At 43.9% G+C, this 12,524-nt stretch overlaps 1 protein-coding gene across 2 annotated transcripts in view; it reads right to left on the bottom strand.

Annotated features, from left to right (window-relative positions):
- CUNH5orf63 (chromosome unknown C5orf63 homolog) overlaps positions 1–12,524 on the bottom strand; it is a 176,313-nt gene that overhangs the window by 78,740 nt on the left and 85,049 nt on the right. The gene's annotated exons all lie outside the window — the stretch shown is intronic.

The raw sequence follows: 12,524 nt of genomic DNA, 5'->3' as shown, positions 1-12,524 counted from the left end.
ATCCGATTCTGCTGCGGGCCAAAAAAAGGGTCCCGTGCGAATTTGCGGCGGGTGCGGCGAATGGCTGAACTCGAATCGCACAGAGATCGGATGTGATTTGCACTGCAGTGCGGTGCGAATCACATTCGTTCTCATAAACCGCTGCAATGTGAACCCTGCCTTAGTGACACTGGCGACGGGGGGTGATCACGGGGTTAAACCTTTATTGGTGGGGTTAGGGGGGCACATTAGAACTAAAGGGGGCTAACCCTAACTGCCCTAACAGTTATTACAGTCACAAATGACACCAATGCAAAAAAAAAAAAAAAAAAAAAAAAAAAAAAGCAATTGGTGTCACTGTGACTGGGGGGGCAGGGGTAATTGGGGGGTGATCGGGGGGTAAAGGGGGGTGTGAGTGTGCCTGGCATGTTCTACTGTGTAGTGTAGTGCTTGTGCAACTCACCGATGCTCTCTCCTCGGTGCCGGAACGAAAACTACCGACACGGAGGAGAGAATACATCACTTCCTCTCCTGTGTTTACATTACAGGAGAGGAAGTGATGTCACCGGACAATTTCATTCGCCGGGAGCGATCGCGAGGGGGTGGCCATGAATGAATGGCCGTCCCCTCGTCCGGGATCGCTCCCGAACGAATACCGACCGCCGCAGGCACCGGGCGGGGGCCCGGTCGGGCCCCCGACCCGCGGGAGGCAAGGGACGTACATGTAAGCCCTTATGCCTGCCCGTGCCATTCTGCCGACGTACATCGGCGTGCGGCGGTGGGCAAGTGGTTAACATACATACTGCCATCAACACATGTAATCGTATTACCAATACCACCAATCACAATTATGAAAAGAAAGTTTTTTTTTAACCCCAATAATAATTTGATATATAATTTATTTTTATTTAAGTATACATAAATAAAAAAAAATGATACAAACTCCCATACGGATATTTATATATTCAAAGAATTTTTCAAGTCTGCCCTCTCCCTAATCCTAGTATGTAATGCATATACAATAATATTGAACAAATGAATAGCTTTCTAATTATTATTTTTAGGTGCCGCCACTTTCCCACTAAAGGTGTCCCCTCTACTGTGTGTGCGGGGGGGGGGGGGGGCCCTACTATACTGTCACCTCTTGCAAGTCCACGGATCCAGGGGTCGGGTTATTTCTTCCCCCTTCTATAATGGGGTGTGGGCAGTGTCTGTGGTGAGCCCTGGGAAAAATCTGCAGGAAAAGTTTTTTTGCTTTTAGGGAAAGTCTCTGGTTTGAGCGGAAAAGACTTGTTGGTGGAAAGGGTAAATATTACATTTAGTCTTAAAGGGAAAGTAGCTCATATAAATCAATATAATGAAATGTTAAAATTTGTCCTTTTTGATATACTTGCAGAAATGTGAAAAGAACCCCCCTGAAGAAGACCGCAATCATTTTTTCCAAGGTTGAAATGCATTGGGGTATTGTGTATATCATATGGTCATATGAATTAAATGTTATGGAAATCTATTTGAATATAGTATGATCACTTTATAATAAGGAATTGTAAACTATGTATGCACCTTCCTCTACCTGAAACTGTTCCGCACTTTGTATACCAGAGCTCTTATTTTAAACATATTTTTCACCCAATGATGTTGAACGTGTGTTTTGGACAATAAAATAAAGGAATTTTTAAAAATTATTTTGTTTCTCATCGCTGCTAAAAAACCCCACGGGGAATTTACCTGACCTTCCAATTTGATAAGATGTTAAGACTTACATCAAGCAAATGTCTTTAAATGTCTCTAAAGTGTATTTTAAAAGATTTGAAAAAAAGATATCTGACATGCAAGCAGTTTTCCTTCAAGAAAAGCATGCACTATTACCAGCTCCTACTGAGTTATCGAAGACCTGCTATTAGGACCCAGTAGTTTGATGTTCCTTTGTCATTCTCCTTTTCTTACCGGTGTCACTGCTGTGAATATCAGCACATTAGAACGTGCCTCAGTAACAGTGAGGGATTCATCTAGCTCTGACAGGTGCATGTATTGAGAGGCATGAAGATGAATGCCGAAATCTCCCCCCCACCCCCCGAGTTCTTTACAGTGATAGCCACAAAAATAATATATACTTGCATGACCATGTTGTAAATATGTGCAAATACACTGTAATCATATGTATTGTACCTGTTGAGACCTGTCCAAGTCTTCAATATGCAAATAGGTTTACCGGCAAAGCTGATAATCAGAATAGTTTGATTGTTAGTATTTAAGTCACAGTTTCTCTTTTATGGATCAGTGGGACCATTAGAGTCTTGCAAAAACGCAGTTTTAATGGGGATTTGGGTTAGGGAATTGTCTGGATGTAAACAATATTCTCTGGGGTTCTTTAACCCTTTAATTATCATTGACAGCAGTTTTATGTCCTATTCTGGGCTTCTATTGCCTAACCTAATCATTGAGCCTAGCTCCTAGCTGTTTTTCCAGTACCAGGATAGCTCTATGCAACAGTTATACCCTGTGTTTGTGAACCCCAAGCCTTTAATCCTGGGCAGACAACTGACAGATTTTCTCGCATTTATTTATCACTTTAACCACTTGCTTACTGGGCACTTAAACCCCCCTCAGTCCCAGACCAATTTTCAGCTTTCAGCGCTGATGCACTTTGAGTGACAATTGCGCGGTCATACAACACTGTACCCAAATGAAATTTTTATCATTTTTTTCCCACAAATAGAGCTTTCTTTTGGTGGTATTTAGTTACAGCTCGGAGTTTTATTTTTTGCTAAACAAACAAAAAAAGATGCAAAAAAAAAAAATCATGTTTTAATAGTTTGTTATAAAATTTTGCAAACGGGTCATTTTTCTCCTTCATTGAAGTGCGCTGATTAGGCGGCACTGATAGGCTGCATTGGTGGGCACTGATGGGCTGCATTGGTGGGCACTGATGGGCTGCATTGGTGGGCACTGATAGGCTGCACTGGTGGGCACTGATAGGCATAGTTAAGGCGGCACTAATAGGCACAGATAAGGCGGCACCGATGGGCACAGATAAGGCGGCACTGATGGGCAAAGATGGGCACAGATAAGATGGCACGGATGGGTGGCACGGATAAGTGGCACGGATGGGTGGCACGGATGGGCACTGATAGGTACCACAGATAGATGGGACTGATGGGCACTGATAGGTGGCTCTGATAGGTGGCACTGCTGGGCACTGATGGGCGGCACTGCTGGGCACTGATGGGCGGCACTGCTGGGCACTGATGGGCGGCACTAGGGTGCAGCACCTTTGAGGCAGATTTTGGGTGGCACTGTGGGTGGCACTGTGGGCACTGCTGGGTGGCACTGTGGGCACTGCTGGGTGGCACTGTGGGCACTATGGGCACTGACAGGGGGGCACTTACTTTATTTCAGGATGGCACTGCGGGTGGCAGGTGGGCACTGGCAGGGGGCAGGTGTCCGCTGGATATGCTGGCCGTGATCGGGACTGATGTCCCGAACACGGCCGCCGGCGATCGGCTTTTTTTTTTCTCCTCGCGCTGTCAGCGCGAGGAGGAATACTAGCCGATTACCGGCTCCGTTTTATCACATGATCAGCTGTCATTGGCTGACAGCTGATCACGTGATAAGGGGTCGGGATCGACCCCTTACACGGATCGGTGATCAGGCGAGTCTCACGGACTCGCCGATCACAGAGCGTGCCGCGCGCGCCCCTCAGGGGGCGCGCAGGCCGCTCGTAACCGGGACGACGTCAATAGACGTCGTCCCGGCAATCTAGGTCCGCGCTAATGCCGTCATTCGGCAATAGCGCGGTACCCAAGTGGTTAAACAGAGGCACACAGATCCAAAACAAGAGCCATTGTCTTCTGCTGCTGTCAATCAAATACTGTGAGGAGGAAATAAATAGACACACAAAGCCTGGCTCAGGAGCGAGACTGCAGGTACACCACAATACAAAGTGGCTTCCTGTGGGGGTGCACCAAATAGAGGGGCAGCCAAGAGCGCCAGCGTGGAACCCCAGAAGAAGTTTGGGGCAGGTGCTCAGAGCAGGTAAGCATAATATGTTTATTATTCAAAAAAAATGATGCCTTTACAACCGCTTTAAAGAGGAAATTCAGTCCCTTTTTAGTGGTTCTGCCCACCCTCCTCCAGCACCTCCATTATGGCGAGTGAACAGATGTTATGAAGAGCTCTGCCTGACAGGGAATGTGGAGGAGATTTCCTATGCACGCACAAAGACAGTAAAGGTTCGGGCCTTCTATAATACCTGTCTTTGCTCATGCACAGGGATAGCCACGCATGCGCAAATGTGCTGGGGAAACCCCCACATGCAAAATGTGTTGCAGGGCTCAGTGGGACCCAAAGCCCCTTGGTGCATCTGCGCAAGTGCAGAATCCAGGGTGGGGCGACACAAATGTCATTTTCACCTAGGTTGCACAGCATTAGCACAAAAAAAAAAAAAAAAAAAAAAAAAGAGTTCTCCAATTGTGAGTGAGGAAGGGGAGGAAGCAGGGCATTATTAGTTTAGGGTGAAGGTGCACCCCATATGGACAGCAATGACAAGCAGTGCACAAGACAAGCTGTTGTCAGAAGACTATGGGGGTTATTTACGAAAGGAAAATCCACTTTGCACTGAAAGTGCACTTGGAAGTGCAGTCACTCTAAATCTAAGAGGTAGATCTGAAATGAGGGAAAGCTCTGCTGATTTGATCATCCAATCATGTGCAAGCTAAAATGCTGTTTTTTTTTATTTTCCTTCCATGCCCCCCTCGAATCTACAGCGACTGCACTTCCAAGTGCACTTGCAATGCAAAATGGGTTTTCCTTTAGTAAATAACCCCCTATAATTTACAGCATTGTTCCTTAACCATCAAACAGCAGTCAGAAGAAACAGGCAATTTAAAGTCATGTTTGTCTAAAAAAAGAAGACTCACACCAAAAATATATCTTACAAATCTGTCTGTTTATGGATAGCCATAAATATTGTTTGGTATTATAAGTCTTAAAGAGTGTGTTATGGCAGAAAAAAACACATGCAGTACAATGCTGCAACACATGCACATATTCTACATGTTATCTCTTTAAAAACCCTGCAAAAACAGAAACATACTTGTTGATCTGCCAAAAAGTAATTTCCAGTTGTGGGCTAACAAAGCACAGGATTTTTTGGTGTGAATAAAACCTTGTGAGCTGCTTTGTAAATTAAAATTAAAATTGAACGTAGCTGCCCGCACTCCCCACACTTCCTTAAATTATGCAAATAAAATATTAGAATTAAATAAGTGCAATGCTTGATACATATATAAAATTAATAAATGTGTGGTCATGTACATAAAATACAAACAAAAATTGCTTAAAGTGATAAATGACAATATGTTACATCAATCCATATGGTGTTCTTGTGAACAATTTTCTGGTAAAACAACGTGCCAGTCCTCTTAAAATAAAAAACAACAATTGACTGATTAATCTCTCCACCAAGTGCTTACTCTTATATTCCTGTGATCCCTCCACTGGGTGTGCCCGTACCTAAAAAATTAGTGCCTTTGTAAATTGGTAATTCTCCTTCTATATCGATTACTTTCAAACCCCAATCAGAGCAATACCATGTAAAGCAATCAGACCTTGCAATAGTGCTTTATCTTTTTTTTTTTTTTATTAAACCATACAATACATATGCACTCACATTTAAAAATCTTATGACAAGCATGTTTAAGATAGCCTGTGCTGGGGCGATAGGGTCAACTGCAGCTCTGGCCATCTGTGCTACCACCACCCGTTGCATGCAGTCTGCCCTTCCTGGTTCCGTGTTTGTCAGCCTCTCAGGTCCCTCCCGGACAGTGGTAGCACAGACAGCCGGAGCTGCAAAATTGGTTGACAGGTGACACTATCGCCCCTGCACAAGCAGCAAAGGTTATCTACATATGCTTGTCAAAAGATTTTTTAAATGTGAGTGCATATATGTTGTATGGTTCAATGCATTTAAAAAAAAAAAGGATAAAGCACTATTGCAAGGTCCGATTGCTTTACATGGTATCGCTCCTACTGGGGTTTAGAAGATTTATACATCTACTTTTATACAAGGAAGGAGAATTACCAAGAGGGCAATTCCAGAGGAATAACCATTTACAAAAGGCACTCATTTTTAGTAAACAAGGTATGGGCCCCCTCCCCCACGTGGACAGATCACAGGAATATTAGAATAATCATTTGGTGGAGGTCAGTGGAGAGATTAATCAATCAATTGTTATTTCTTTATTTTAAGAGGACTGGCACGTTGTTTTACCACAAAGTTGTTTACAAGAACACCATATGGATTTATGTAACATATTGTCCTATATCTCTTTTAGCAATTTTTATTTTGTAATTTATGCACATGATCACTAATAGAATAATTTTAAATACATATCAAGCACTGCACTTATTTAATTCTACAGGATTTTTTCAACCAAAAATCACAAGAAATGGTGTCAGTCCTGCCCACTTTCCTTTTGTTAACTGCTAAATCCCTCCCCCTCTCCTCACTTCCACAACACTGAGAGTGAGGCCAATTCCGCGCCATGAAATAACACAGGAAGAGTAAGAACAAGGCACAGGGCAACTATGAATTTCTGAGAAGAATGCGGTGTTGTTTTTTTCACTAATCATACAGCTCTAACAAAAGAACTTTCAATTGTATATTTATTAGTGCAAAGTTCATTGTTTGGGTTTACAAACACTTTGCCACAGTCTTGTTTGTTTTGATGGTTCACACAAATTTTTGTAGAAAAACAAAAAACACATAATAAATACCTTAGGTGGGCCACATTTCATGATTAAATTATTTTAGGATGTTTCTAAAGTTCTGGAACTCCAGGATCTCTCCAAATATTGTCACTGTGCTTTATTACAATCTATGGCGAAAATCCACTCAAACCATATAAGGGATTTAGCAAGATTTTGCATTTGTGTGTGAAAAAATTCTAACAAGCATGTGAATGAAAACCTCAACTTCATTGTTGTTTAAATTCTACAAGGCTCTTCATCGATATAATCAAATTAAGAGTCCCATCCCATTCCACCATACCAAGGAACCAAGGAGCCCTTGTGAATTTCTGTTAGACAAAATTTGGTAAAATACATCTGAAAAAAAAAAAAAAAAAAGCAAAAAGACAGAAAAAAAAAAAAAAAAAAGGAACATATTTAAAACCCTACAAATCAGATCACAGGAGCAGACTGGGCAAACATCCAGCAAAGCAGATAATAAATTATCCACTCATATCTGTGGCTAATGTATTATTTAGAACTACAATCACATGCAACTTTGCAATAAGTGGCTAGAAAACTGAAATTAAGAGTTGTTGGGATATATTACTTTATTTTAATTATATGGCATTGACAAGAGTGCTAGTAGTAGAGAATGTATGTGTGAAAATGTTATTTTTGTTTAACCGCTGACTTACATATCGTATTTGCTGGCGTATAAGACGACCTTTTACACTTAAAAAAACTGGCCGAAAATCGGGGGTCGTCTTATACGCCGGATCAGCCCCTCCGATACCTGCTGAGGGTTCGGTAATACTGTATGTAGCTTCGGCTACATACAGTATATACCGCTGAGCCAATCCCAGCGAGCGATGTATTCAAATGAATACAGAGCCTGCTCGGATTGGAGTAACAACCTCTGCCAATCCGAGCAGGCTACTCTGTAGCCTGCTCGGATTGGCTTTGAGAGTCAGAGAGGCACGGGCTGATGATGATACAGCCTCTGCCAATCCAAGCAGGCTTTGTATTCATTAATAGAATACATCGCTCGCCGTGATTGGTTCCAGCAAAAGCAGGAAGAAGGATATGGCGCCAGCTCCTGCTCCAGCAAGAAGGACGGAATATCAAGCGTCGGAAGCCTTGGAAGGGGGTCGCCTTATACGGTAAGTACAAGAAAAAAAATACTTAAACAGTAAGATTAGGGGGTCGTCTTATATGCCCAGTCGTCTTATACACCGGCATATACGGTATACATCGCAAAAGTGGCTCTCCTGCACCACATCACATACTAGGTAGGGGGTGCCTGCAACACCAACGACCCGGCTGTGCTGTGATTGTACACAGCAGATGATGATCAGTGGCAGAGCACTAAGGACAGAGCCCTCATATGTAAATATGGCACAGCTCTGTCCCATCAGTGGGGAAGTAATGGATAGTAATGGATTTGTTTTCCCCACAAAGCAGGGAATTAAATTCATTACTGCCCTTACTGAAAGCACCACACAGAGTACACCAAAACACTGGCTAGGCACACATTTAACCCTTTGATCACCCTAGATGTTTAACCCTTTCCCAGCCAGTGTAATTAGTACAGTGACAGTGCATTTTTTTTAGCACTGATCACTGTATTAGTGTCACTGGTTCCCAAAAAGTGTCAAAAGTGTCAGTGTCTGAACGTCCACCACAATATCACAGTCCCACTACAAGCTGCTGATCACCGCCATTACTAGCAATAAATAAATCAATATGCCAGTATATATACCATCATTTGTAGATGCTATAACCAATCAATATACACATAAGCATTGGGATTTGGTTTTTACCAAAAAACAAACAGATTATTGGGTGGGGCTGGGGAGGACCCAGCTGTTATGGTGCATGTTGGTACCAATGACAAAGCTAGAGGAAGAATTCTCAGAAATACTACCGGTACTTAGAGCCACACTAGAAAGGCAGCAGGAGAATAGGGAAATCAACAAGTGGCTGAGGAGCTGGTGTAGAAAAAAGGGGTTCGGATTCTTAGAGAAATGAGCTGACTTCTCATTTAGTTACCGGCTGTTTAGCAGGGATGGACTGTACCTAAATGGGGAGGGTGCAGCTCTGCTTGGAGAGAAGATTGCCAAAAAGTTAGAGGGGCTTTTAAACAAGGTGTTGGGGTGTCCAGATGTAGTGCTAGCCAGCATTGCGCAAGGTTCAGCAGGTAATATTGAGGGCATTAGTGCACAGAATTTCAAAACCCAAAATAAGTAAGTTGGCAAACCAAAATTACAGCCTCATAACAACTAAAAGGAAATAGTGTGCGACAGGACAAAATTATGAGGCGTGTACACCAATGCTAGAAGTCTGGCTAATAAAATGGGAGAACAGGAGCTGCTAGTGTATAAGGAAGATTTTGACGGTGACTAAGAAGAAAGCCGGGCTCCTCCACTAGTAAAAGAGCTAGCAAAAGAGCAGAAGATAGCGGAGGAGTCTGGCGAGAAGACCGCCCAAGACGAAAGAAGACCCCCGGAGCTGTGCAATAAATTATTTTAAAACCTTGTGTTGTGTTTTATTTACATTATTTTCACCAGGTGAATGGGTAGGGGTACATTGTACCTCATATACTCATTCACACAAGATGAGGGGCCAGTATCTGGGGGCCCCCTTATTAAAGGGGGCTCCCGGATTCCGATAAGCCCCCCGCCCGCAAACCCCGACAACCAACAGCAGGGTTGTCGGGAAGAGGCCCTTGTCCTCATGAACATGGGGACAAGGTGCTTTGGGATGGGGGGGGGGGCGCACGGCACACCCTTCCCTAAAGCACCCCCCCCCATGTTGAGGACACACGGCCTGGTACGGCTCAGGAGGGGGGGGGCGCTCGCTCGTCCCCACCCTCTTTCCTGACCGGCCGGGTTGCATGCTCGGATAAGGGTCTTATATGGACCTTGGGGGGGACCCCCACGACGTTTTTTCAGCGTAGGGCTTCCCCTTTAAGTCCATACCAGGTGACGGGGCCAGTGACGAGTCAATCTCGCTGCAGAAGGCGGCAACATTGACTTCCTTTGCTAGTCCCGGCTACCTGGAACCGCGTTCAAAATGAATGGACTTTTCTCTGTGTGTGGTCAAGTCCATTCATTTCAAAAGTACGGCGGACTCCCGCCATAGTCTGGCGGACCTAGTGTGTGTGTGGGCAGGTCTGCTCGTCTGCCGGATAGTCTGATTGTGTGTATGCGGCATAAGGCTCGCCATTTCCTAAATATCTTGCAGGATAATTTTATGGGTCAGTTGATGAACGCGCCAACAAGAGATAACGCATTACTAGACCTACTGATTACAAACAACACAAACATGATCGTGGATGTGGAAATTCGGGGAAACTTAGGAAGCAGTGATCATAAGTTAATTAGATTCAGTATAAATCACAGAAACAAGAAGCACAAGGGTAATACAAGTACACCGAATTCCAAAATAGCCACCTTCCCTAAACTACACTCTATGCTGCACGATATTAAATGGGATAAAATCCTAGGAAATCTGAGGAAAAAATGGGAGTGTTTTAAGAGCATGCTAAATAATACGTGCATTCCAATGGGCAATAAGTATAAAAGAGCTCAAATTAAACCTGGGTGGCTAAACTCTAACATAAAAGTGCATATTAAAGCAAAATAAAATGTCTTCAAAAAATATAGGGCTGAGGGATCTGTGTAAGCATTCCAATAATACAAGGAATGTAATAAGAATGGTAAGAGTGCAAGTGCAATCAGGGCAGCTAAAATAGACCATGAAAGGCACATAGCAGTGGAGGGTAAGAAAAATGGCAATAATTTTTTTAACTACACTAACAGTAAGAAACGGAGGCCACAACATCATAAAGGTTGATGAAGAGAATTTGGTTACTAAAGACAAGGAGAAGGCAAAAGGTTTTAAATGCATTCTTCTCCTCAGTTTTCACAAAGGAAAAAAGGGGATATAGTAACAAAGACAATGTTAGTAGCATGTCACAGAATGTACACTTGTGGCTAACAGAAGCCAGTATCAGCAATAGACTTGAAAAACTTAACACAAATAAGTCACCAGGACCAGATGGCTTACACCCGAGGGTCCTTAAGAAACTCAGTCAAGCGATAGCTAGACCATTCCTAATTTTTATGGACAGCATACCAACTAAAATGGTACCAGCTGATTGGAGAAAAGCCAACGTGGCACCAGCATTTCAAAAAGAGCAGAGATATATCCCTGGAAACGATAGGCCAGTCAGCCTAACAACAATAGTCTGTAAGGTATTGGAGGGGATAAGGGACCACATCCAGGGTTTTGCTAATGAAAACAGTATCATTAGTAGTAATCAGCATGTTTTTATGAAGGATAATTCTTGTCAGACCAATCTATTAACATTCTTTGAAGAAGTGAGCTGTCATCTAGATAATGGAAGGGCTGTGGATGTGGTGTATCTGGATTTTGCAAAAGCATTTGATACAGTCCCCCACAAACATTTACTTTACAAACTGAGGTCTGTTGGCACGGACCACAGGGTATGTACCCGGACTGAAAACTGGTTACAGGGGCGTGTCTAAAGTGTGGTGATAAATGGCGAGTACTCAGAATGGTCCAGGGGGTTAATGTGGTCCTCCAGGGATCTGTCCAGGGGCCAATTCTGTTTAATTTATTCATTAATAATATAGAGAATGGGATAAATAGCTCAATCCCAGTATTTGCTGATGATACACAGCTAAGCAGGACAATAACTTATGCGCAGGATGTGAAAACCTTACAAGAAGACCTAAATAAAATTATGGAGTGGGCAACTACATGACAATTAAGGTTTAGGCTGCATACGGACGTTTTAAAGAACAGGCTGTAAAGCTAGTACAGACACCAGGAAAAAAGCAGCGCTAAAAACGCAATATTTTTCCACGTTTTGCATTGTTTCAGCTGTGTTTCTCTGTCTCCATTCAAAATCAATGGTTCCCTATGGCAGCCCATTGATTTGAATAGAGGTCGTACCAGAAGTTAGATCAAGACTGTGTGCTGAGAATCTTGAAGGGGAACCCCGCAAAGATGTAAAAAAAAAATTGCGTGAGGTTCCCCCCCATGACGATACCAGACCCTTCGGTCTGGTATGGATCTTAAGCGGAACCCCCCACACCGAAAAAAAGGCACACAACCCGGCTGGTCAAGCAAAGGGGTGGGGACAAGCAAACGTCCCCCCTCCTGAACCATACCAGGCCGCATGCCCTCAACATGGGGGGGGGTGAGTACTTTGGGGAAGGGGGCGCCTGTGGGCCCCCACCCCAAAGTACCTTGTCCCCATGTTGAGGACGACAAGGGCCTCTTCCCGACAACCCTCGCCGCTGTCCTTTAATAAGGGGGCCCCCAGATCCCGGCACCCTACCCTATGTGAATGAAGTAAGGGGTACATTGTACCCCTACCCATTCACCTGGGGGAAAAGTGTCAATAAAAAAAAAAGCACTACACAGGTTTTTAAAGTAATTTATTAGGCAGCTCCGGGGGTCTTCTTCTGACTTCAGGGGTCTTTTCCGACTTCTCCGGCCTCTTCTCCTGCTCTCTGGTGCCTTCTGCCGGGCTCCTCCGCCATCTTCTTCCAGCTCTTTTACTAGCATTGGCCCGGTCTTCTCTGCCGTCGCCGTCTTCTCTCTTCCGATGTTGACGCTCTCTCCCGCTGTAATGCAGTGTACGCGGTGTGCAACAATTTAAATAGGCATGGGGTGTGGTCACTGAGTGATGTCACCCGGTGACCCCATCCCCTTATGATTTCAGAGTCCCATCATGCCCCAGGTCGTGACATCACCCGGTGACCACGCCCCAAGCCTATATA

This window comes from Lithobates pipiens, unplaced genomic scaffold (genome assembly GCF_037356315.1).
Source record: "Lithobates pipiens isolate NorthernLeopardFrog02 unplaced genomic scaffold, aLitPip1_a1.2 Scaffold_3, whole genome shotgun sequence".
Lineage (NCBI taxonomy): Eukaryota > Metazoa > Chordata > Amphibia > Anura > Ranidae > Lithobates > Lithobates pipiens.
This window is presented reverse-complemented; position numbering and strand designations above follow the sequence as displayed.